The sequence below is a fragment of the Folsomia candida genome, unplaced genomic scaffold (genome assembly GCF_002217175.1).
Source record: "Folsomia candida strain VU population unplaced genomic scaffold, ASM221717v1 Fcan01_Sc012, whole genome shotgun sequence".
NCBI classification, from domain to species: domain Eukaryota; kingdom Metazoa; phylum Arthropoda; class Collembola; order Entomobryomorpha; family Isotomidae; genus Folsomia; species Folsomia candida.
The window spans coordinates 2,487,731-2,513,154 of NW_019091204.1; the positions used below are offsets into that span (position 1 = coordinate 2,487,731).

At 36.5% G+C, this 25,424-nt stretch overlaps 1 long non-coding RNA gene across 1 annotated transcript; it reads left to right on the forward strand.

Annotated features, from left to right (window-relative positions):
* Positions 1 to 6,824: 6,824 nt before the first annotated feature.
* LOC110855406 lies at positions 6,825 to 9,084 on the forward strand. The gene is made up of 2 exons (XR_002548461.2): positions 6,825 to 7,014; positions 8,726 to 9,084. It is a non-coding gene; the product is annotated as an uncharacterized LOC110855406 (long non-coding RNA).
* Positions 9,085 to 25,424: the final 16,340 nt, after the last annotated feature.

The window sequence follows — 25,424 nt, forward strand, 5'->3', positions numbered from 1 at the left end:
TATATACATTCATATAATATATTATATAATAACAAAATTGCAGACGCATATTAACCAAGGATACCAACGAGATAGGCCCCGAATCATCTCAACTAGTCACCTGATTCACCCGATAAGACGATCTTGAACATACTGACGTGACCATTGTTATCTCGACCAGGGTGTCGCTACTATTGGAAATGTAGGGTTCGACGTATGTATAGTACCTTAGTCGTCACAACAAAAATTCTACCTCACAAGATTCCGTCCGAGATCAACACCATGACCTCCGCCACGTAATTCTTCACCGCTTCGTCGTATGATGGTGGCTCATCACAGACCAAGTCCAGTCCTACGATCTAAATGTGAGACAAAACGTATGAAATTTTACGTTCACATCAAGAATTTCATGATAGAGATGCTAATTATTATTCTATTTTTATTCTATATTTTAGTTTCTAGCAAACAGCAATAAACTTGTAATGATTGCAAAAAACATAAGCATAGAAAATGCATTATGGTTTTCACAATTTGTACTTACCGAAGGGGGCCGCACCAACCTATGTCGGGACACTTGATAATTCCGCATTGGCCAGTATGGCATGTAAACTTCGTCATTATCAGTTTCTTCTCTTCACGAATATTTCTTTTTCATTATTATACTGGGGCATAAAGGACCTTTGATTTAAATATCCAACAATTTCATTAATGTCTTAAATTAGTATTATATCCAGGACCTAAAATTCTGTCTAATTATTTGCAGAAATACATTTATTTAAAGAAAACAGACAATTTTTTATATAACTCTGAAGGGTTATAATTTATTTAGCATTTATGGATTCATATACAAACAGATCAATGACTGCAACCCCAATAATGACACAAACGATGACCAAGATGAGATTTTCAATCCAATTCGCCATACTTGGTTGTGGCGAGCGTGCGTGGTGGAACAAGTGGGTTACCATGGTTTTATTCTTGATCTACGTATCTATTTCAAAATTTATAGAAAATTCTAGATACAAATTTACTACGCAGATAACTCTATGGTACTTGCTTGATAACAGACTCATTGTAAAGGTAGTAAATTGTTCAAGAGAAGGATATTACTTCCTTGCTCCGAGTATATGCCGCACTTCAAACAATGAGAGCATTCAACTTCCAGTGCCGAAACGTGCGTCAAGCATGCCCCTCAGAAAGTCTAGTCCCCCAGCAAATTCATTAAAGGTATCATCCCAATATTATAATGGAATCAAATTTTTGTCGCATAGGTTCAAATGGTACTTGCAATGTAGCTCGATACCAGAGTATGTAATGTTTAGCCATTTGCAGAACTAGAAATTTTTATACAATTATAATACAGAAAGCCGAGCAGATATTGAAGAAAAAAATTGGATAAAATTTCGAAATAGCTTTAGCATTATATCACCGTATTATCATTTCATATATTACCATGATGAAGTTACTGTTGCTTTAAAGGGGCAAATTTACCGAAACTATTAAATCGTCAAACATTTATAACTATTAATAGCGATTCTATTTTTAAAAAATCATAAAATTATTTAGTTCTACAATTAATCCTAACCAATATGGATACTACAAGAAACCGGTCTAACAATCTTACACCCTAAATACTGGCCAAAAGATACATAGTTCCGCCACTTGTGTACACACTGTTCTTACTATTTATTTCGACAAAGGGTAAAGTACTGAATTTAGCTTCGCTTTTTTTTACTCTTTGCAAACTCAGTTCTCTTCACCCATGAATATCTTACTGAAGTAAGTTCAAGTGGTGGCTTATCCGTTGTTAGAAAAGTACTGGCAGTGTTTCGCTGCTTGCTTGTCCAATACATTTCTTGCACTGCAAAGCAGGAAATGCAAGAAACCAGTTCTGTGAGAAACGCAAGAAAGTGCAAAAAATTGAACGCAATTTCGCGACCAGTCCTATTAACGATAGCGGGCGGAAAGCGTTTCTTGCACCTTTGAAAGTGGGTAAAATACCCACTTTCTTGCAGTGGTTTCTTGCAGATGGTTTCTTGCACCCGAAACACTGAGAACTGATAAAGTTCCCGACGAGCCTCTATGCAGATCTTCTGCAGATCCGACTGAAAGTTTTTGCAGATTTTGTGCACATTTCACCGCAACAGCTAGTCTGTAACCATAGTGTAGGCAACTTTTACCCAAATGACATCAAAAAAAGATCTGCTCGGAATCTGTAACGTATCTGCTCCCAACACGGACTACCAATCGAACACAGATATACGTGTATCAAATAGTTAAACATTTAGTGTCAATGTTATTTTACCAGAGTCTGTCTAATTGCATTTGTCCAATTGGTGCAAATTTTGTACAGATAAACTTTCAGTGTGTAACACAGATCACAGAGTGCCCAATCTGTGTCTCATTTGCACCCTCAGATTTGCGAACCAACCGCCATTTGTAACACGATACCCACATCACTCGTCTGGCTTGTGCCAACTGAACAGCAATGCGTTTTCTCTCTACTTCCTCCCGTCGTCCAATCAATTTCTGCAATGTCAATTAATAAGAAAATTTTTACCGTGGTTGAATTCAAGATTGATTTGGGTCTAAGTGTAGTCCCCACCAATTGGATTTCTAGCATTGGCGGAATTGATTTGTGTCCCTATCCTGATCCACCGCCAAAGGATTTTTATAAGCTACAATCAAATAAAGATTCTCTTCCAAAGGACGGGTGGACTAATCTGGAAGTGACTTGCGTCAAAACTTCGAGTAAGTTATCCCAACTTAATTCTTCAATTTTCAAGATTCAGTTGCAATGCTTTGGCGAGTTCAAGAAAGGTCTATAAAGTTATTTTAACACTCCCGCAGAAACTTTCGAAGGAAACTGTGGCGAAACTAAAAAGGCTACTGGAAAATAAGCCAATTGACTCCAGCGACGCAGAGGGAGTTAAACGTGGGCGATCGTCGTCCACAAATTTCAATATTGCCGCAGCGCCATTGGCCCCCGCTCAGCCAATATTTGGGGGTATGACCACAAACATTTGAATAAAAAACTCGCATGTAATAAATATGAATTAAATATGTTTTTTAAACTAGTACAAACTGAAATTAACCCTTCTGTTGATGAAATTAATCCCGGAATTGATCATCTTGTGGACACCAATGCAGAAAATAATTCGGTCACCACCAATCTTGAGTACCACTGTCTGCAGGTGGAACCGGATCCACGACTCACAGAATTACTGAATGAATTTCGAAGTAAGTAATTTGCGTATTTATAGTAAACTAATGGCAGTATTTGATGATGATTCTCATTTTAGAATTTCAAGTTGAATCTCTGCGAAACCAAGAACTTTTACTTGAACGTATTCACCAATTGGAGAAAATTGTACTGAATTCTCTAAACTCACAGCAAGGAGCAGCCTGTTCCGCTAAAAATACTTGGAGTTGGCCAATCAAAGACGAAGGCGAGCTAATATCAGTGGAAGTTTGGTTGCGGGATCCGACCAACTACAACCACGAGGTAAAAACTCTATTTACATTAACACTAATTGTAGCATAATACTCATGTGACTACACAATTTAGGTGTCCGTTTTATCAAAAATTGGAGGAGCAACTGTGACAAAGTGCGTATACAATACGCTGCAGTGGATGATATCTCATGAACTTGCTCTTACTCTTCGCTTAACCAACAAAAGCGGGAAAATCTCATTCGGAGACAAATTGATTGCCAAATTAATCCGAGGTTTGTGTTTTCATATTTTAAATTCCATTTGTAATTTACATTTTTCATTTTAGTGTTACTGACTCCATCACTCTGCTTACCATTTTTCAGATTCCGTCAAACGTGGGAACGAGGACGACGACGACGCTACTGATTCTAAAATAAACAATCACATTGGAGCTTGGCTACGTCAGTCAGCCGAACGAGACAAATCCCGAAAAAAGAAAAATGAAATTAACACCGCGCCGGACACAGAAGCGACGAGTGGAGAAGCGGGTGCAGGCGGCGCTGAAGAGAATCCGGGGAACTGAACTAAATGCATCGATCCAACCTGCAAATCTGGAATGTGATTCAGCGGAAGATTTCATTTTAAATGGTGATTGCAATTTCCAAAGCCCAGTCCAGCTAACTATATATGTAGAAAATCACAACATGCCAAAAGTAGTTGATGAATTGAGTGGTACACCCAATAAATTAGTTCAGTTAGGCCACTGGGCTACCCAATTCAATATCAATCATAACGCTTTGAAAAGTCTTTTAAGTTTAGTAAGAAATTGGCTTCCACATGAAGGATTCCCAAAAGATCCTCAAACTCTGCTAAAAACGAAAAGGAAGATAAAAATCCAAGAAATAGAAGGAGGTTCCTTTTATCATTTTGGTATTCGCAGCCATATTTTAAAAGCAATTGAGAATAATAGAATCAGGCTTTCTGCGCATTCTCCTTTGCCCCAACTTCAAAACGTGCCTAATCTTTTAAGCCTTAAAATTGGAATAGATGGCTTGCCAATCTCAAAAAGCTCCAACAAACAATTTTGGCCCATTTTGGGAACAGTAGATCAGGATTTACTTCGTAGGGTATTTATTATAAGTCTTTTTTACGGATCTCAGAAACCACAAAATCTAGAATCTTATTTAGGTCCATTTGTACGAGACATGGTTGATTTAGAGCACCAAGGAATTTGTGCCCGTGGTGTAAATTATTCGGTCAGGACGCGGTGCACCAGCCCGTAGCTTTATTAAACGTATAAACGGACATAATGGCTACTACGGATGTGAACGATGCTATCGTCGAGGAACTTATAAATATTCCAGAATTCTTTATCCAATCAAGCCAGCTTGTGATTCTTACACGGACGAGTCGTTCAAAGAACGATGGTATGAAAGCCATCATAAGCAGGGTCCCCCTTCCCCTTTGGAATTATTAAACCTTGGTATGATTTCCCAGATACCTCTCGATTATATGCATTTGTGTTTGCTCGGGACTATGAAGAAACTTTTACTTGTTTGGACTGAAGGAAAAAAACCCCATAAATTTTCAAGTCTTCAAAAGCAATTAGTCACAAAACAATTAATGAGATTGAGATGCAGAATTCCTTCAGAATTTTCTAGAAAATGTCGCAGTATTTATGAACTGAAACACTGGAAGGCCACAGAGTTTAGACTATTTTTACTATACGTAGGGCCTGTCGTGCTTAAAAAAGTACTTCCAACAGACAAGTATGAACATTTTTTGCTTTTCCATGCAGCCATGCACATATTAGTATCGAATTGTTCGGATAAGCCAGAGTGGGTTTCATATGCAAAAGAACTAATTAATAAGTTTGTACAACTCCTTCCTAAACTGTATTATGCTGAATTTTTGGTGTACAACACACACAGTTTACTACATTTGGCAGATGAGGTCAAACTGCATGGACCTTTGGATAATTTTAGTGCTTTTCAATTTGAAAATTTCATGCAGCCCCTTAAAAGCATGTTACGATCCAAATCAAAGCACCTTAGTCAAGTTGTCAAACGAGTAGGAGAATCAGAGCAATTTCTGTCTCAAACAATTCCGAAACCTAGCCCACGTTGGTCTGTGGGGTCAAGAATTGCTGACCGCTGTTTTATGACAAAAGATAACCGAATTTGTCTTTTGTCTGACGGTAAACAACAGTCAGGAAATTTTAAAGGGTTTTACTTTAAAACTCCTCAAGATGTTAAACTCTATCCTTGTTCAAGTAGAAAACTTGGAATTTCCTTTGTTCCTCATTTGGGTTCGGATTGTTATATTTCTAGTGACTCTTTAGAAAAAAAATGTATTTTGTTACCAATTGATAACAGTGATCAGTATTTTTATTCTATTGTTTTGTGTAATTCATAATATGTTGAAATTACTCATGTGTATGATTTAATTTTAAATTTTGTATCTATATTTCCATAGCTGCACACCTTCCAAATAACTTATTCCAAGGGATTATATCAAGCCAATTATGGCAAATTTTCCACAATGATACCCAACAATTTGCACAGATAAGGAGAATCAAAGTGGGTTATCCGAACGATGAGAATCTCAAGTATAAAAACTGGGCGATTAAAATTGCCACACGTTTCCTGTGTTCATCAAATTACACTCTAAATAATTTTTTGACAATATTGTTACCGACTGTAGGTACTATGCAATTCTACCGCGTGGTAACATAATAGTACCAAATTGTCTTCTGTGGGAAACAACTTGCCTCCGATTTTTTTGACCCGAGCGGAGACAGTGGGGGCTGAGCGGGATTTAGCCTGTGTATATGCTGCCCTTCGGTGAAAAATTATTACCGAAGCGGTAGAATTACATAGTACCTACAGCCGGTAACAATATTGTCAAAAAATTATTGAGCGTGTAAAATGTGTAACTATAAGTATGAGCAAAATTAATTTAACTCATGTACAATATAAATACTTACGGATATTAGATCTATAAATCTGTATATTTAAATGAAAATTTCCAAAAACTATAGTATCTAAATTTAATCTCACAATAAATCGTTCTTAAGAATAATTTATCCTGATATTTTGTAGGGGAAAGTTATAGTTTATCCTCCACCCTTCATTTTAACATTAAGATTTAGTAACAAATTAATTGATTAATTGCATAACAATCTGCTAATCTTATCGCATTCATTATTAATTGATTTTGTATTTAGCTTGCCCTCAAAATTATGTACGTCCGATTAACCTCCTCAATACTAGAACATTCCATTCTCGTTATTATTGCAATTTATCGTTATCAATTATTTGTATCAAACATCAATTAAATAAATTGTGGTGATAAGAGAACTGATTTAATAAGTGTTAAGTCAACCAGCACATTTAGTACTTGAAATAAATTGTTCTGTTATTCAAGCGAGATTTATTGCAAAGTTCAGTAACTTTCATTATACATAAATCAGGTACAGATCACAATAATCTCTAATTTTTTAGAATAATTTCTACAACCATCCAGTCTCTCCTGTACGTCATCCGGATTATCGAAAAATATCGAAAAATCTTGGTCAGCAAAGCAGAAAGTCAGCTAAAGGTATATAAATCGGACTTTTCTGGTAGTTGTCCCATTGGGGTTTTGCTTAAATTCCATTTAATGGTCTCTAATTGAACAGCCAATATTAACTAATTTAACCTTTTAAGCATTTTGACCATGTATGTCATGGCGAACAATTTTACACGAAGTGCCGGACGAAAACACAACAATTAAAAAGATCCGTCCTTAGTTACATATATCAATTTTTTACGAAATTTATTAAGTAATTATTGTCGACTTTTAATCACATCGCAACGTTAAAATATTCGGATTACATCCAAAGACTGACTTTTTCTCGAGTCGTGATTTTTAGCCCGAACCAGGGCTTATGTAATTGTCATGTCAGTCGAACTGTCGAACGAGTTAACCAATTTTGACCAAATTTGGTGCAGACATGTATCTGGGCAATGCAACGACCGAGTTAGAAGATGGGTTCGATCAGAAAAGTTTTGAACCGGTGGGGGTCATATAAGTGGGTAGGGTATTTTGCACCAAAATTTCAAAATTGTTGTAGAGAGCTGAAATTTGATACAGAGGTTGCTAATGGCTCCTAATAGAAAAAAATAACTTCAGGTTGGAAAAATTTTAATCTTGAGGGACCCTATGGGGTGACCCATACTGATTTTTAGAAATTACTTTAAAAAGATGAAATCCGGCACAATGGTACTTAATGGCTTCTAATTAAAGAATATGAAGTTAAAAGTGAGTAAAGTGCAACCAGAGTGACCCTATGGGGTGACCCATACTGATTTTTCAAAATCATTATATCGAGCTGAAATTTGATATGGAGGCTGAAAACCACTGCTGGATAGCACATACATACAGCTTAGAGCTTCAGGATGTTAAAGAAGCCCACTGGTCATGGTGGTCAAGGCACATGATCTGTAACTTGCTCAAAAATTTGGGACCAAATAATAGAAACTATCTAACAAACTTTTAACCATCCACAACACGGAAGTTGGTGATATTATGTTGGTCAATTCGGAAAAAAATTTAGAAGCGGGCTCTGACTTATTGAGTCAGAGACTATGTCCCTGACTCGGGCTATATGGAGTCTGCACTGTAGGTTTTATCTATTAGGAGCCATTAGCAACCTCTGTGCCAAATTTCAGCTTTCTACGACAATTTTGAAATTTTGGTGCATAAGACCCCACCCACTCAGATGACCCCCACCGGGTAACCAGTTAACCGATTTCGCCCATCTTCGAACTCGATTCCTAACTTTGTCCAATATGCACATGGTAAAAATTTCAAGTTGGTAGCTTGTGTTTAAAGAGAGTTATCATGTTTACGGACGGACGGACGGACGGACATGACGGTTCCATAAGCCCTGACTCGGGCTAAAAAGCTGTGGAAATTATTATTTTCGACTTCCATGTATGTCATGGTCAAAGTATTTTCTTGCAAAAACAATCGCCATGACTTTGATGGTATTGGTCCTGCAATGCAAATTTTTGCGACCATGACTACATGGTTTTGGTCTTTCGATGTGTAAAAAATATGACATGAACACCATGGTTTAGGAAACTTGGTGTAAAATTTTTCTCCATGACATTCATGGTCAAAGTTCATTCCCCATTTTCGACTATAAAATGTAAATGCTTAAAAGGTTAATAATGTAATTTTTAGATCCCACCTTTATTTTCTAATTTTCAAATCTATATTTGAAAATAAACTAACTGAACATCAAAACAATTATAAATCATGCCAGAGCCAAATACCTCAACACCGCCTGCAACCCCGAAGCAAAACACGACACCAGAGGTCGTGCAACTAGTGAGAATCCCTATAGCGCCAGGCAGAAGACTTCCACCTGGCAGCCGATGCTGCTGTCTTATTTTATGAAGAATTTCAAAATATCTAAAATTAAAGATCGCATAATTTTCAAGGTTTCTCAATATATATTTATTATCAGTATGCTGAAGAAGACCGCGATACCTGATTAAATTTATATTAGAAGGAAGCTTCACCATTAATTTTTTTCTTATTTTGTTAACCTCTTTATCCATTAAACGGGAGCATAACTTAACCTCCGACAATAAATACATAAATTGGAATTAGAATAATTTATTTTATGCTTCGACAAGTGTCCAATTAATTCTCATCTTTTTAAAGAAGTAAAACATATCCAAAATCCAATTCTTGGAGGTGCTCCAATCGCTAATTTCAATCCTATTTGACTGCAAACTAACTTAACTTATTAAATTCCAGATCATTATAGAATGGAGTACAAACTAGTTAAAAACCAATTAACGTCGGTTTAATTTAAAATTCACAAAATGTACTCTATTCTAACTTTAGAATGAATTAAATAATTTCAGAAAGAACACGAAAAATGAGCTAATTGCAATTTAATTTAAATTAAAAATTTGCTGAGGATGGAGTTCAATTATTTAAAAACCTAGGTTGCTCTGCTACATAAAAAAATATTTAACATAATGAGCACCCCCCATCCCATATTTAATGGCCTATGTTGTGCTTTAATTGCAAAATACCTGTATATCTCATTTTTGTAAGAAAACAAATTTACTAAAATTCCAATTTCCGAAAATTTATACACTTTATCACACGAACGTACGATATCTATTACTTTATAATATCAATTTTGCAAAATTTAGAAACTTCTTTGCTTCAAAAGTTGTACACAAATTTCGGCGAATTATGTAACATGTAAAACCGTGAGACTCTTGTAATATACATTACAAATGTACATATATTAGTTTACAGTTAACCCATGATAAATTTAAGCCAACAATACATAAATCAACCTTTGGCATAGCTATCTTATTAATACATAGCCAGGCTAACTCGTCCAAATTAAAATCTTGGTACATATTTAGCTTAGGGAGACCATTAAATAAATATATCCTCTCACTTTACCTGCATGCTATCAGGGACCGCAGAACCATGGGGAAATCCTCTCACAGAAATATTAAAACCTCACACCCTAATAAGCTCCTCGCCTATGGTATGGCCACAAAAATGAAGGACAATTTTTGTTCAAATTGTAAACTTCCAAATTGACCTAACTTAGGTTTACCAATTTTCAAAATGGAGCAACGGCTATGGACAAAAATTGAATTTAATAAATAACAAAGTTTTCCAATTTCAAAATTGGCAAGTTACAAAAATTGTCTTTAATATGAACATCCATTCCATAGATATATACTGGAATGGGACAACCCCCAATAATGCCCTCCCATGTTCGTGGCATGTGCAAAGTATAAATCACAAGTCGACCCCGGATTAACAACCTTACCTATTGCTAACAAATTTAGCAAAATTCATTACCAAAAGACAACATGCGTATTTATGGCACTTTAAATATTCCCGTATAAACTTCAATCAAAATAATTTCACAGCACGAATTTGACGCTACCTAAATTTCAGATTTCCATCGTGGATAACTAAAAGAGAAATTGCAGTTATTTTTCCAAATATGCCAATTTGCGAAACTTGTGTCCACAATGGACACAAGTAGCAAATACTAGTTCAAAATAATTCTTTGAATTTTTTCCACTCCTATTCGACCAAACTTCAACGATTTTTGGTCACAAATTAAATATCTCAAAATTGGCAAACAATTCGCACAAAATTCGCGAAAATTTCGCCTTATCATTGTATATATACATATGTCTTATATGTATATACACACACAGAGAGATAAATTGTACTTTGTACCTTACTGGTTTGTCCAACATATGAAACAAATCACATAAATCTGACCAACCGACAGTCACTATTTGTTTATTAAGTAGCGCAAGCTACTTTATGCGATCGGTTAGTTAGTCTGTCCGTCCGTACGTCCGTCCGTCTGTCCGTCCGTCAACACTAAAACTCGAGAACGGCTTGTCTCAGCGATCTGAAATTTTTAACAAATGTTCTTCACGGCTATGGGGTGACACCCTATTAAGGGGGTGTGACCACTTTGTCGACATCATGTCGAAAAACGTCGCCATGGCCTAATTTCTGCTTTTTTTGAGCGATTGGCATGAAATTTGGGCAAAACATGTTTTTCGGTGTTGTCGACATGTCGCAATATGGCGACTAAGGTTTCGACACTTTTTTCGCCAAATTCTGTCGCCATGGCCTAATTTCGGCATTTTTTGGGCGATTGGCATGAAATTTGGACAAAACATGTTTTTCGGTGGTGTCTTCATGTCGCAATATGGCGATCAAGGTTTCGACGACAAATCTTGTCGCCATGCCCTAATTTCGGCATTTTGCGGTCGATATGCATGAAATTTGGGGAAAACATGTTTTTCAGGGTTGTCGACATGTCGCAATATGGCGATCAAGGTTTCGACGACAAATTTTGTCGCCATGCCCTAATTTCGGCATTTTGCGGTCGATATGCATGAAATTTGGGGAAAACATGTTTTTCAGGGTTGTCGACATGTCGCAATATGGCGATCAAGGTTTCGACGACGGGGTTGTCGCCGTTAAACTCGTAAAACTCTACTATATAAACGCTGATAATCTTATCCAGATCAGTTTTTTTCTGTCCGGCCAGATTCCGTTTTTAATTATTTTCACTCTTTATAGAATATGGACAAATTATGGTTTGCCTACTATATAACCGGACTATGGATTTTTGGATTTATTGAGTCTCTTGTGACATTAAATTAAGAAAGTTTGATTAGTAACGATAGCTGATACATTGACCAAGTCTGGTTAAAAACCATTTCCTCCATCCTCTTCTTTGAAGCAGATTTCTCGTAGCATTATCCAAGCACTGTCCGGGACCCGTTTTCCCGACTTTGCGGACATAGATACTATTGATGATTTGACCCATAATGCTACTGAATCCCGTCATGTTCTTGGCTGATTTTTATCGTCGTGAATACACTTGTTTGGATAAAGCTCGAATTCGTTCAATTCCTCTCGCTTCCAAAAAATTTGAAGCATTGTACTTCACAGGTCAAAAATCAACTTTTTCCGCCACATTCGGTCTTATAACAATTCTCCGCCAGATGCAAGTTGCCATTACCCGCGAAAACGAAATTCCTTGCCCATAATGCCCATAAATGAAGGGAATCAGACGCCGTTTAATGCACGAATCCAGATACTCTCCTGAGCTCACAGTTCCATCTGATACACGGGGCTCAGAAATGTGTCCATTTTCGACTATGGCCCACCAAACCAAGCGTTTCGTGAAGAATCTTTCTTTTTTAATCCTTCTTTCTTCATATTTTATTTAATTGCGAATATTTGCATAGAAAAATTGTGAAATGGGTATATGAAATGTATCGGATGTGAAAAATCTTTCGTTGCAAATTATCAAAAATCTCGATCTAACTTTCTGAAAAATTTTTCATAGTCGTGGTTTGGCACTAGAATTTTTATGCTAAGGTATTTTGTATGCTTCTGTTTCTTATAAAATATTATCAGTAATTATTCTGCTTTAATTTCCTACACCGTGGTGGGACACAGTTTGAGTTTTCAGGAAACGGTGCAGTGAGGAGTGGATGGCTTCTGTTTGTGCAGGCGTTCAATAGCATTCATGTTTTTCGGAGATGACTGAGACACCAGTCGTCGGGGAATTTTTTTGATAGATGCAGTTTTTGTTACCTCATACCTTTGCAATATACCACAAATAGTTGATTTTGGGCGATATTCACGTGAAAAAAATTGCCAGACCCTTTTCTTTAAAAAACCGGCGACATTTTCCTAGCAGTGAAAAATTCGAGTTACGAATTCCTAATCTTCGACTCATGTCATTTTGTTCCAAACGATTGGTCATATTATTGTTATGCAATTATTGAGGGTACATTAGTTACTGCTTACGACGACATAAAGAGAATTAAATTATTCGCTCGTTTTCTTACCGAATTAATTTAATTTAGTGCAGTCCGCCGATTTAGTAGGCAAACCATATATACCAATATGTCTGTAGTTCGATGCTGATCAAGAATTTGCGCAAAGGGATTTAAAAAAACTGCAATTTTTTTGGGAAATTGCAAAGTTCCGAAATCTTCGTTTGATTTGAAATTTAAACATTTAGCGTTTTTCACGCACTGCGAGAAACGATTTTAGCAAAGTAATATTGTATTCTGATGCGAAAACTTTCTGAGAAAACTTTCAGGAATTGGAAATCATAATTTTTCAAGAGAAAACGACAAAATTACAAACCAATACGGGTCTCTTTTGAATATTTTTCGAAATTGTTTGCTTTGTTAATGTTTTCAGATGATGAAGAATTTTTAGAAATTTGTATTTTCAAGTTTGTGCATAAACCAACTCTTGAAAGATTTTAGTCTAAAATTTGTAGGCTTTTTAGCCATACGACCATACCCATTAGGTGTGCGTCGAGCCTTGTTAAACTGACGGTACAAATCTTTAATTGTTTTCGTAATTTGCAAAAATCAATGAAGCAAACAATGTTGGACAACGTTTAAAATAAGTAGTTCCGTATTGATAATTTTAACTTTTTCTCGAGACACGTTATGAATTCCAGTTTCTTGAAATTTTCGCGAATTTTTTTTATAATAAGGAAAATTTTTCTTTTCTTTTTTTGCCGCACATTTTGGATTTAGTTTCAATCTCGAATAAAACAAAAAGATTACAATTTTGTAAAATTTACAGGTTTTCGCAATGTTCAATAAGATTTGTCAGTTTTTGCATCATTTTGGTGTGATCGTGATCAGCATAAAATTGCGGCTTCCGCTAAATATCTTGCCAAAACGCGATTTTACAACGCGTGTTCTATGAAAAAGTTTAAACTACACTAAATTATCTATCAATAAAGACTATCTGGAAGAAAATCGCTAGTGGACAGTACTTAAGGTTCCCGTGTTAGCCAAGATAATTGTTTTGAGAAAATGATTAAGCCGGCATAGTGTTTATTGTACGTAGTTTTAAAGCTTGTTTTTAGCTTAGGTCAATTTATTCAACTTTTCTCGACTTTTTTTTGATAAGTATTTCCCCACGGTAAAAATCATCTTCCGCGGCCACTGCCCAAGAAAAAAACGAATTGAGCATGACATCCACGATAGAATGACTGATAATATTTGCTGATTTTTTAAAAATAAAAATGTTTGTAATATTTTGTCGGGCTTTGTGGCTTCCATTTCCTTTCTTAACGCTACGTTTATAGTTCTACTTTGCCGAGTCTTATACGCTCCCTTTTCACCCGAACTTTCACTTTGGCGTTTTAGATCAAAAAGGAAAATTAAAAGCATTGCCGTGGTAAATCCGTTACCTTGACTTTGCTCTTGAGTACATTTTAAGTTTCCCTTTCTTCTGACTTTACCATGACTTTGCCGCTACTTTAGAAAGTAAAATCCAGTTCTACTTTTGAGGGGAAACTTGAAGGTCAAAAAAATCCTTCTTTCGCGAAAATGCCAAGAATCCTACAAAATAAAATGCTGATAAACCTGGTGATAGTAAAAGGTATAATTATACCATTTCCACCAGGAGGTCCACGTAAATATTTATTGGTTATTTACTAGAATTCTTGCAGCGCAGCCGAACTTGATCAGAGATATCATGATGTATGTAAATATTAGAAATATCGTCTTTGACACTGAACCGCCGGATTCCGGGACGGTCGAAGATTTGGTGGTTTCAACCGAGAAAGAGATTGAAAAGCCAGGAATCGGGACAGTACTTCCCTAATTAAACAGCAGTTTCTAAAGTATTATTAATGTTTAGCGAATTAACTGCGAGTAAAAATAATGTTAATCTTTTAAGCTAAACTCACAAATTATTGAAACCATTTACAAAAACTTTCATTTTACATATAACGAGAACAAACATTGTTAATCTACTCATACCCTCTAGGAGCGACACTCCACATGTCCTACTCAGATCTTGATGCTGTTTGCATATGTGGGTCCCCTATGTACGTCAGTGATGGATAACTCTGAAGTGGTTCGACTCAATGGCCAAATTTGCGCCCGCCACTCCCCCTCAAACTGATGAGATCTACCAATATTGTCAACTTCAAAAATCCACCAAAAATCCAGTTTTCCTCGGATTTTGATAACATTTACATTTTTGTGATCCCAAAGACTTGTGTGATAATTCTCAATAGAGATCTCAACTTTTTTGAACTTTTTAAATTTTCAGGATTTTCGATTACTGATGGATTATTCGAAAAAATTCAACATTTCAAAAAAGTTGAGATTCCTACTGGATTTGATCACATAAGTCTCTGGGATAACGAAAATTTAAATATTACAAAAATCCGAGAAAAATTGGATTTTTGGTGAAAGTTGATGCGCATGGCTTTTTTCGTGCTTTTCATACCTTTGTAGGGGTGTGGAGGGCGCCAATGCGGTAATGGAGTAAAACCACTTTGGGGTTATTCACCACTCGCCTAGAGGACCCTAATGTGCAAAGGGCATCAAGATCTGTGAGGGGCATGTAGAGGGTCTCTCCTCCTAGGTGCACGTCCCTTCTGGCATGGTATAGCACCGATCTTCAACGTCCGTTTTTACAAATTTGTCTTAAAATTACCAGGTTTAATAATTTTGATGCGGACATTTTTATCAAATTAAAATATGAGACTTTAAAAAATGCCATGGTTGTGAGGGGAAAGTAAAGTTTAAGCAAAGGAAAGTACGAGGTCATTGAACCATTTGGCAAAGGCTAAACCCCCTTGGGGTGTGTCAAGTAACTATTCAAAATTACCTAATATAATTTATGCGTTAGGTTATTGTCGCACACCAAAATCTAATTTTTGTTTCTTCAAATTCGGCTCATATACATTTATGGGCAAAATTTATTAAATCTGGCCCACTGTGAACTGGGGAGGACCTACTTCGAATTCTGCATGATGGACGCAGCTCGTCATATATGAGCGATCTTCTATATATTGCTTACTAGCCTTCAGATTATTTCACCCATTTTGATCCACCACCACCAGTTTTCCTCCAATCATGCTTCGCGGTGGCGGCGGTGGTGGTGAACCAATCAGAGTGGTTTCATGAGTGAAAAATGCACCTTCTTTTTGGGTCTTTTCTTCCCTGGGGACCAGACCCAGGGAAGAAAAGCTTATGTAGTGCGCATTCCGTTAATCAGCGCTACTCCATAGCAGCTCGTCGCAGCAGAATATACTCCCGACACTATTTGCTTACGAATAGTACAAGTAGTGGCTCAGATAGGGGCGGATTGTGGCGGATTGGTGAGAAGATGTCAAAGCCCTATATCCGTAATGTATTATGAAAAGTTTGTTAATTTTTTTCTCTCAAATGACTTTAACTCTAGCCTTTATATTTTGCATGGATAACAAGTTGGTTATGGAGAGTACAATGGCATACGTCTGCTACCAATTCAAGATAGTGCCTTATCGGCCGCAATTTATGGATCCTGGCTATAGTGCATTGCCCAAAGGCTTTCCACCAATCGAACCATTTGAGGGTGCACGTGGAAGAGAATCACCCATCAGATGGGGTAAAGCATACATGTGTGATAAATGCGAGTACAAGAGCTACTCAAATTATAAGTTTAGGAGGAATGTGAGAAAACGACATAACGTGGCTTGGAGTAAGCAGGCGTGCTACTTCTGTGGGGAGAAAATGTCGCCGTTTTTCTCATCTTGTGATACACACTGGGAAATTGCATGCCATGGAGATGTAACTGTTGACATATGCGGCATCTAAATAATAAACTCGTAAGTAGTAATATCGAAAATTTCAACTTTTACATAATTTAAATAAATCAACTAACTAGCTCCATGTCATCCAGTGTACATCAGGGCGCAGGTGGATTCAGGCGCATTCAGGGCGTGGTTTCTCCTAAAAGGGTGGTGCAGGGATGAAAATTTTTTCAAAAAATATTAGAAATTAAAAGTTGGTGAATTTCATGCAATTTTGCTATGGATTTGGCTGGTTGTCATGGCAAAATTGCATGAAGTTCCCCAACTTTCAATTTTTAATATTTTTTGAAAAAATTTTCATCCCTGCACCACCCCCTTATGAGAAACCACGGACAACAAAAAGTTTATGCGCCCTGAGTGTTCATATTTACCACCATGAGGAGTACATGTAATATTTCTGGGAAATTCCAACACATAAATGCCTCCTTCACGATACGTTACCAGAACAGAAACTGGCGAAATGATTATTTAATAATTACAAAGAGTAAGACGACATAATGTAATTTATATACTAAAATGTATAAAACTGTTTTACATTTCTGTGCCACACCAAAATGTTTTCGGTATGCTTCTTTTTCAGCCAAAATAATGGCCCTTTACATTCATTGCACAGAGTATAACAAATCCAGGATTTCTAGAAAAGGTTAATAGCTTGCATCTTCCACGAGCTTCGTTAGTGTCCTATGCAATTATCATTAATTGTTAACATCAAAACAATCTTGTGTCCTAGATATGATTTGTTTTGTAAAAATTATTACATTGGATGATTAAAACAATTCATATTATACAATATGTTATGGAGAATTTTGTCAATTTGGAAAAATTCGTTTAGACAAGGCGATTGGCTTTTCATTTAGCAACTGACGCAGTCGTACACAAGGAATTACTAATAAGATTCCTTTCCCAGTGTATAAATATAATCCCAATGGAACGCCTTAGTGCAATCAAAAACAATGAGACAATAAAGTATTTACAATATATCGCTTATTTATTTAAATTGGTAAACTCTGAACGAAATACTGATTAAGAAAATTTACTATATTGCAGACATTTAAACTTTCAATAATAATAAGTTAATAATTCAGAACTTGTGCTATAAATGAAAACCTAATGAAATTGGCAATCTCTTCGTACCATTTCATTCCACCCATAACCGAACTCTTAATGCCTCAGGTAAATCGCTTAGCTTCAATATTTTGCATAATATTTCGAGAATTTTCAATATTTCGCCCACCGACATATTCAACCATGAAGTCATACCTGCCAACCTCCCATGTTCCCTTGGTCAAGCTAATTTCCCAAATATCGTCATACTTCCTCCTCATTCCCATCTACTACCCCTGGTCGAAGGAGGGTAGACCTCTATCCTGCAGACGGTCCCGGAAACACCACATCACGTTCCTAGCGTCCTTGATAATCGATGCAGTCCACGTGGCTCTATTGTTCACCTGGTTCATCTACATTCATGCAAACCGGGAAGAAATCCCGTTGTGGGGTATTATTAGCGTTGCCTATTTCATGGCTACCATCGCCATAATTGGGAGCCTAAAATGGCTCATTTATCAGCGAATTGTTGAAATAATCACTCTACTGAATCAGGCATTTCAATTAGAAACCTTCTCCCGGGCGCAATTCAAACTTGAGGTCCGTTTCCGCGTGATTGCAGTGGTGGTCATCTTGATCGCAAGTACTGCAATACTACCCAGCGTGATGGCTATGCTCCCATGGTGGTACGAGTACATGCCGCCGTTTGTAAGCATGCGAAAAATGGTTTGGAATGAGGCGTGGCTTGATGAGTGGAGCGCAAGTGGTTGGATTTTGAATTTTACGGTCAAACTGGGCGTCACCGTGCTGGAGGGATTAACTTGGATGGGCATTGTGAATCTGGGTGCCTTCGGGGGTTTCACGCTGTTCATCCATGCTCCCGTCGTGGTGGAAATGTGGATACAGGTCATGGAAAGGTATGTATTAAACATTGTGATAGATTTATTACGGGGTGATGTATGTAGAAGAGGGTTAAAAATAAGTAGAGTAATTACATGGTCGACGTTTTCAATGGCTATTAGTAAAAAAGTCTCCGTCCTGTTTCTCATCGCTCCTCACTTTAAGAATAATATTGAAATCCATTTAATAATTCAATTACTTTCGTTCCTGCTAGAGGAAACGCGTCATGAGGTTCAAATTAGCCACGTAAATATACGTCAGATTTGTGACGATTCATTATTGTCGCGTTGTGAACACTGGCAATAGTTACGTACTGCCTTTATCGTTACAATTCGGCTTTGGTTTCCTTTAACTTGCGTAATATAGCAATTGCGCAAAATTACTTTTGCATAATTTAACCAAATTGTTAACTGCATTTTTCAGGAGATTGTCGCAGTCCTCCATCATATTCAACCCAGTGGAGTATCGAATTGCCCAGACTATGCAAAATATCAACACAATATCAGCCAAAAAGCCATTGACAAGCTTGACTATTGGGGGAACCATGATGGCGAAAATCACGATAACGTACATCCTAATTAGTTCCTTCAAAATGCTCCCAAAACTTGTCGCAGTGTTTTTCCTAGTTCTCGTATTCGATTTCTTTGTCTGCCTGCACATCTTAGCCTACTCCATATCACGACCGTATGTGGCGTCGTTGCATTATTTGGCAAATGTGAAACAAAGGCTAACAAAACTGGATAAATGGGTAGTCAGGTTTCTCAAATCCTGCATTCCACTCAAATTTCCGTTGGGCGATGGCAATTTCTTTGGTAAAACGACAGGCTTGGTGATCACTGATGTCTGTGTGGCACAAGTTGTAACGTTGTTGCTCATGTGAGCAGATTGCTGTAAGACTTGACTACTCATATTTGTTTTTGTTTCAATTTGTCAATATGTTGCATAAATCATATTTAAAGATACTATGTAGAGTGGATGTTTACAAGGTAACCAAGAGTTTTAGGAATTAATTTTGTATTCAATGTTGAAAATTTTTTTCTGAATAATTTTATTTATGTTAAGCTAACGAGTAATATTGTTAAAATTTTTATTCGCCTTAGTAAATATTTAACCTACATGATGTACTTAAAATTATATATATGTATTGACTAATGTGAAGGCCTCTCCTGAGGTCTCCGACAATGACCCCACTTCTTCGGCTTGGTGGAAGGGGATGAGACGGGTGATGTATTAGATGAGACGATCTGTGTATCGTCGTCTTCGTTGTGGTGCGTGCGTAATAATTGGGAGGCGAGATGAGACTTGCACTTTTTGGAGAGGTTTTATTCCACCAAGACGCAATTATACAATTGTTGGGAGAGGTGCAGGCACTTGGTCCTGTCCTCTCCCCTACTTGTTGTCTTCTACTTGTCCGCTCTTTCTTATATACTATATCAGTACCCATACAACGACGGGTTAACTGGTCAAGAAAATAGAGAACTAAAAGAGAGAGGAGCACCAAATAAGGAGCTGATGCTGCAACAAAGTTGTACCAAGTCTAATAAATCATTGACCTACATGTGCATTGAAAATGAAAGTGGTTTTTAAAGATGGCAGCCTACCTCTTAAATTAGGTAAATCTTAAACTCGTTCATACAAAGATATAGCAACACAATGATTTTCGCAAAAAATGATAGAAAAAAATGGTACGGAAAAAATGGTACGAGGAAATAAAAGCATAGGAAAATAGATACATAGAAAGAATGATACATAAAAATAATGATAGACTGAAAATTGTACGCAGAAAAAATTGTATTGGTCTTTTGGAAAATTAGAGCTGGAACGCAGAAATTTTGTAACAAATTTCGCAACGTCATCTAATGAAAGATAAAAAATAAAATTGGAACAATTCTTACTGGAGGCACACTATGGATGGGCGACTCACAGACTCAAACTAAATTTTTAATCGCCTTATATCGAACTGGAATTTTGTATGAAACTTTAAATCGATGAGAGGAGCACGGTAACAAAACAAAATTCACGTAGAATTCCAATATCGTGGCTAAACTTTCAACCACTCCCGCTGCAGAGATAGGCAAAGTATGAGACCAAGGTTTAAACAATAAGCATAATGGCAGGCCGTACCGCAACCACGTGATGCTTGCTGTACAAGGAGGGCCCCTTATGGAAGGGGCACCAATACACCGTATTGGACGCCGGCATCGTGAAGTTGACAGCAATCTTGTAATTTTTCAAGGTTTACATGTTCAGCTTAGGAGTCTTGGCAGGGATTAAGTTCAAACTTTTCGTCCCACCGTGATATGCGATCGTATCGGTTTCCCCCAGTGCCTGGATTACTAGACTTGTGTCGTTCTAAAAACACGTACCATATTTGAATATGAAATGCCGAGCCATATAAAAACACACCAGTTACCCCGATTGGAATATCCAGAGAAGAGTTATGAACGATGTAAGGGGGGGCGAAGGTTCGTTCATATTTCTCATCTCTGGGAATATCCTGCTCATCACATGTATTGAGGAGGCGTGAAAAAATTAAAACCGTCTTGTTCTCCCGAATTATTTCATACACTTCAAGTAACCTCCAATCCTGTTGTGTATACAAGTTAGGGGAGGTCTATCCAATTGCATGGAAATCCTTAAATCCTTAATAAAACTCAACCGAATTTAGGATTGATTGGTAGATTTCGATAAATCGGTATGGACAACCCCATTGGGTACCTCAGTTTGAAAATTTTTCCAATTTCACCTAAGAATCTTTAATTAGTTTCCATTACCGACCTGCCTACCAATTTTCAGCACTATTTTGAAATTTTATTACACCCACCTATATGAGCCCCACCGGTCAACCACGTGATTTTACTCACCTTAGAACTTTTAATTACCGGTATTTTCAATTCATTGATGTGATAAAAATTGGAATTTTATCAGTTCACCAATTTTGGCACTATTTTGTAGGACGGACGGGCATACAGACGGACATAAATGGTTCCGTAAGCGCTCGCTTTGCCAACTTCGAAGCTCCCAAAATAAAAAATAGCTTCGCCTCTTATTGTTTTTACTCACAATTACCATGTTTGTAACGTAGCAACGAAAGTCCTCCAAACACTTGCATTTTTCAGGGAATATTCTTGCCTTTTCCACATAAAATTACCTCCGGTTTCTCGACAGTTGCAGGCGTGGCCAAGATGACTATTTTGTGAATCAAATGGCGATGAGTTGATACATCACTTGCATTAAATTCATGAAAGAGTCATCTTGGCCGTCCGATACACAGTCCGTCAAAGTTCACCAGAAAACCGCTCTTCCACAGTACTATTCTTTGGATTAATTAATTTATTGGGACAAGCTCTTCATTTTTTAGAAATATTTCCATGTGAACTGCTTTCAAACATATACAATTCAACTTGATTATCCAAAAGCCGTTTAAACCTTAAGGGTATTAATTCATTCTATTTTAATTCTAGGTATGAGTGAAAATATAAATACATAAATTTTAAATTAATTAAATAAATGCAAATTAGTCTCAACACTAGATAAAAATTTAGGTATGCTACCTTGCGATGATGATTTACTGCATTTAATACAATATCAAGCCTCAATGGACAATTTAAATTTGAGAGTTGATTCCAATAATGAAATATATATTATGTAATAGAAAATGTGCAATGTTAATACAGACCATGCACAAGTGCGGTATTTTATACTTCCCTGTTCCGAGACGAGACGAGTTAAGTTATTGGTTAAGTGGGGAATTTTGAGGAAAGTAATTGAAATGTAATTGCATTCAATTACTCAATTACATTAAAATCTGTTCGTAATTACTCACTTGCTTGTTCAATTACTTTCAATGAAAAATATAATTAAGTATTAATTACTTTGCATTTATTGTATGGTAATTGAAATTAATTACCAAGCACCAAGTACTAATTTTTCGTAATTAAGTAAGTAATTAGGTACTAAAAGTAATTAAGTACACAGCCCTGAAATGATATATTGTCTGTTCGTACTGTAGAAGATTAACTTAAATGTGTAAATCTACCAAATCAAAATGAGCAAAGAATTTTCCAAACCTATGAAGCTTGCACATACGGACTACATAGATTCGCCAGGCCTTGCTTAGCTCATTCATTTACTTTTTGTGTAGCTTATTTCTATACATGGAATACACCCGATTCGTCTAAAAAACAAGTCTTCAGGATTATAAACAAGGATTACGTATGCAAAATATCAATTTTATTGAACTGTGCTAAATTGACAATTTAGCACAATTAAGTCAAATCAAATTATTTAACAGAATTACAATTCAGGATTCCATACATTGATATTTATTCCTTGTGAACAATTCCATAACTAACATTATGTGATTTTGTGTCTCATATTTATCTTAATTTTACTGACGCCCATGCAGATATAATTTAATTATCATTATTTTATGTAACTATGATTTGAACCTTTTCCAACCTATCTCTTTGTACCTTTCCAGTCATGTGAGCTTAATTCAATTATCTAATTTGTCTACCAGCTTGACTCACCTTGAACTCAAGCTTATATCTACAATTTCCTCCTTCTTTTCTTTGCCAGTCTCCAAATGCTCCCTTACATGTAACGACGGTTGGTCAAGCTACTCTAAATTTTACCCATTTGTAACGAATATTTCTAAATTGACCAATTAAACTACTACCAAAATAAGCTACTGTTTCTCGAGTCACACCCACATTTTTACCATCAACATCCTATTCGAAAGTTCATGCACATCCCCAACACCTTGTTTCGATCTGAGACGTGAAACAATGAAACGAATTAAGTCGACCAGGCCACAGATTCAAATGCATTCTGTCTCATCGTCATGAAACCTGTAGCCACGTCCCAATACGTGTTCAAAAATTTGCCCTCTCTAGGAATAATTTTGCACGAAAGAAAAAATATTAGTTAGTACAAAGCTGCCCCTTCTGAAACGTGTACTTCCCAAATTTTCATCCTTTTTCATTACCTACACAATAATAATAACGTCTCCTCTCCTCGTTAATCAACTTTATTTCAACCGTAAATAAACTAAGGTTTAATGCAGAATGGAAGAAATTACATAATGCATTGTTGTGAAGAACTTATCCAAGCTTTTAAACGTCAAGCGTTTTAGTCACGGGTTTTCTTATCGATTAAACGAAAAACTTACATTTTGTATTTGTTCTCAATATTTATCGTTGTGACCATCAAAATGTTGGCTAAATTGCTTACCAATTTTATTTATTTAAAATGGATAGATTGCCGTTATTTCTTAATTTTGAAAATGAAGAAAATAATTCCAATCTGTTTGCTTTCTTAATTGTAGTATCATCTATTTATGTAATTTATGAAATAGTCGCAAATTTGTTATTGGGATTTTATTTTAAAAGGATTATTTTTCTTTTTAAACTTTCTTGATTGGATACCGCAACCATTAAACCGTTGCTAAAAAGCCTTTAAAAACATTGTTAAAATAACAATTTCTCTAATCTTCTGGAATTTAATCAGTTATAAAACAAATTGGCATTGTCTTATCTTTATTCAATGTGGGAATTGTTTTTTAAAAGTAATACTGGTACATTGGAAACTACCCAATATTTGACGTCAGGTCGTGGCGTAGTATACAATTCCTACAGCACCTAAATTAGAAGCATCGTCGGACCTTAAACGTAATAGTCAACTAATTCTGTATAAATATATTTCTTTAATATTTTATTCCAAAACAATGATGCTTTAGCTATTCCTGTGTGAACTAACTTCCATACAACTAATTTATAAGCGTTCAAAATTACGAATATTTCGAATCTAAAAAAAATATTATTCCTCGTCGTCGAAATGTCTACCTCCAAAGCACAAATTTCTGAATTCTTCGGAGTTTTCCCCACTTACACGGAAATAATGGAAAAGTCTATACTATTTGGTAAATGTCCTGTCCACTGGAATTATAAACTGGAAAGGCTACAACTGGAAATTTTCCCATGTTACAAATTTTGGGTGTAAATGTGCATCACCTTTGTATCTATGATCATTCCAGTGGTGTTAATTGATTTTCGATACTTGTATAATAAATGTCATGCCGACCAATTCTTCGAAGATGACGTTCCCTTTGCTCTGATAAGCTTTTATGGTACATCAACCGTCCTATTAGCTTGTACCGTGGTACTGGTCCTACCAATCCTCGTTTTTTGGAAGACATTGTCCGCTGCGGAAATTGAACGATCTTTCCATATGTTTCTCAGATTATCACACGGTAAGGCGCTTAACGTTTGAGTAATTTCTACAACCTATTTAATAATATGAAATTATTGATTATAATTAGTTTGTCCTAAGGCAGAAAACGGGTCTGAGATAAGTTCCACTATAAATATTGTGGCCAAATTAGTGGCCCAATTTTACTCCAAACTACCCCTAATCTTAACCCTTATGTTTGTCCCAACTAAGATGGACGTCCTACATTATTTTCCGCCACTATCCCATCAGAACATTTTGACCACCCTCATTCGAACCGTTCTTCTTCTGGTATCATGGACAGAAATCTGCAGACTGGTCGCGCTGGCAATTTTTTTCGTACTTTTCACAATGAACGTGCTAAAACGAGAGACCAAGATGTGGCTCAGTATCGCGAAACGGAGTAGACTCCGAGGATTCTACTTGTACAGACAACTTGCCGTCGTTTACAATCAAAGAAGGGTTTACGCCATGAGAGAAATAACGCTGATTGCGGTGGTCGGATTTTTGCTGCAGGTAAGTTAGTTAGTCCTCAGTAACGGATTCTGGCTAATTAGATTTCTCAATGGGCACAGGTGACGCTTAATTACGCCACAATCACGATGATGGGGGTGATCCCAGTCATGGCGTACTG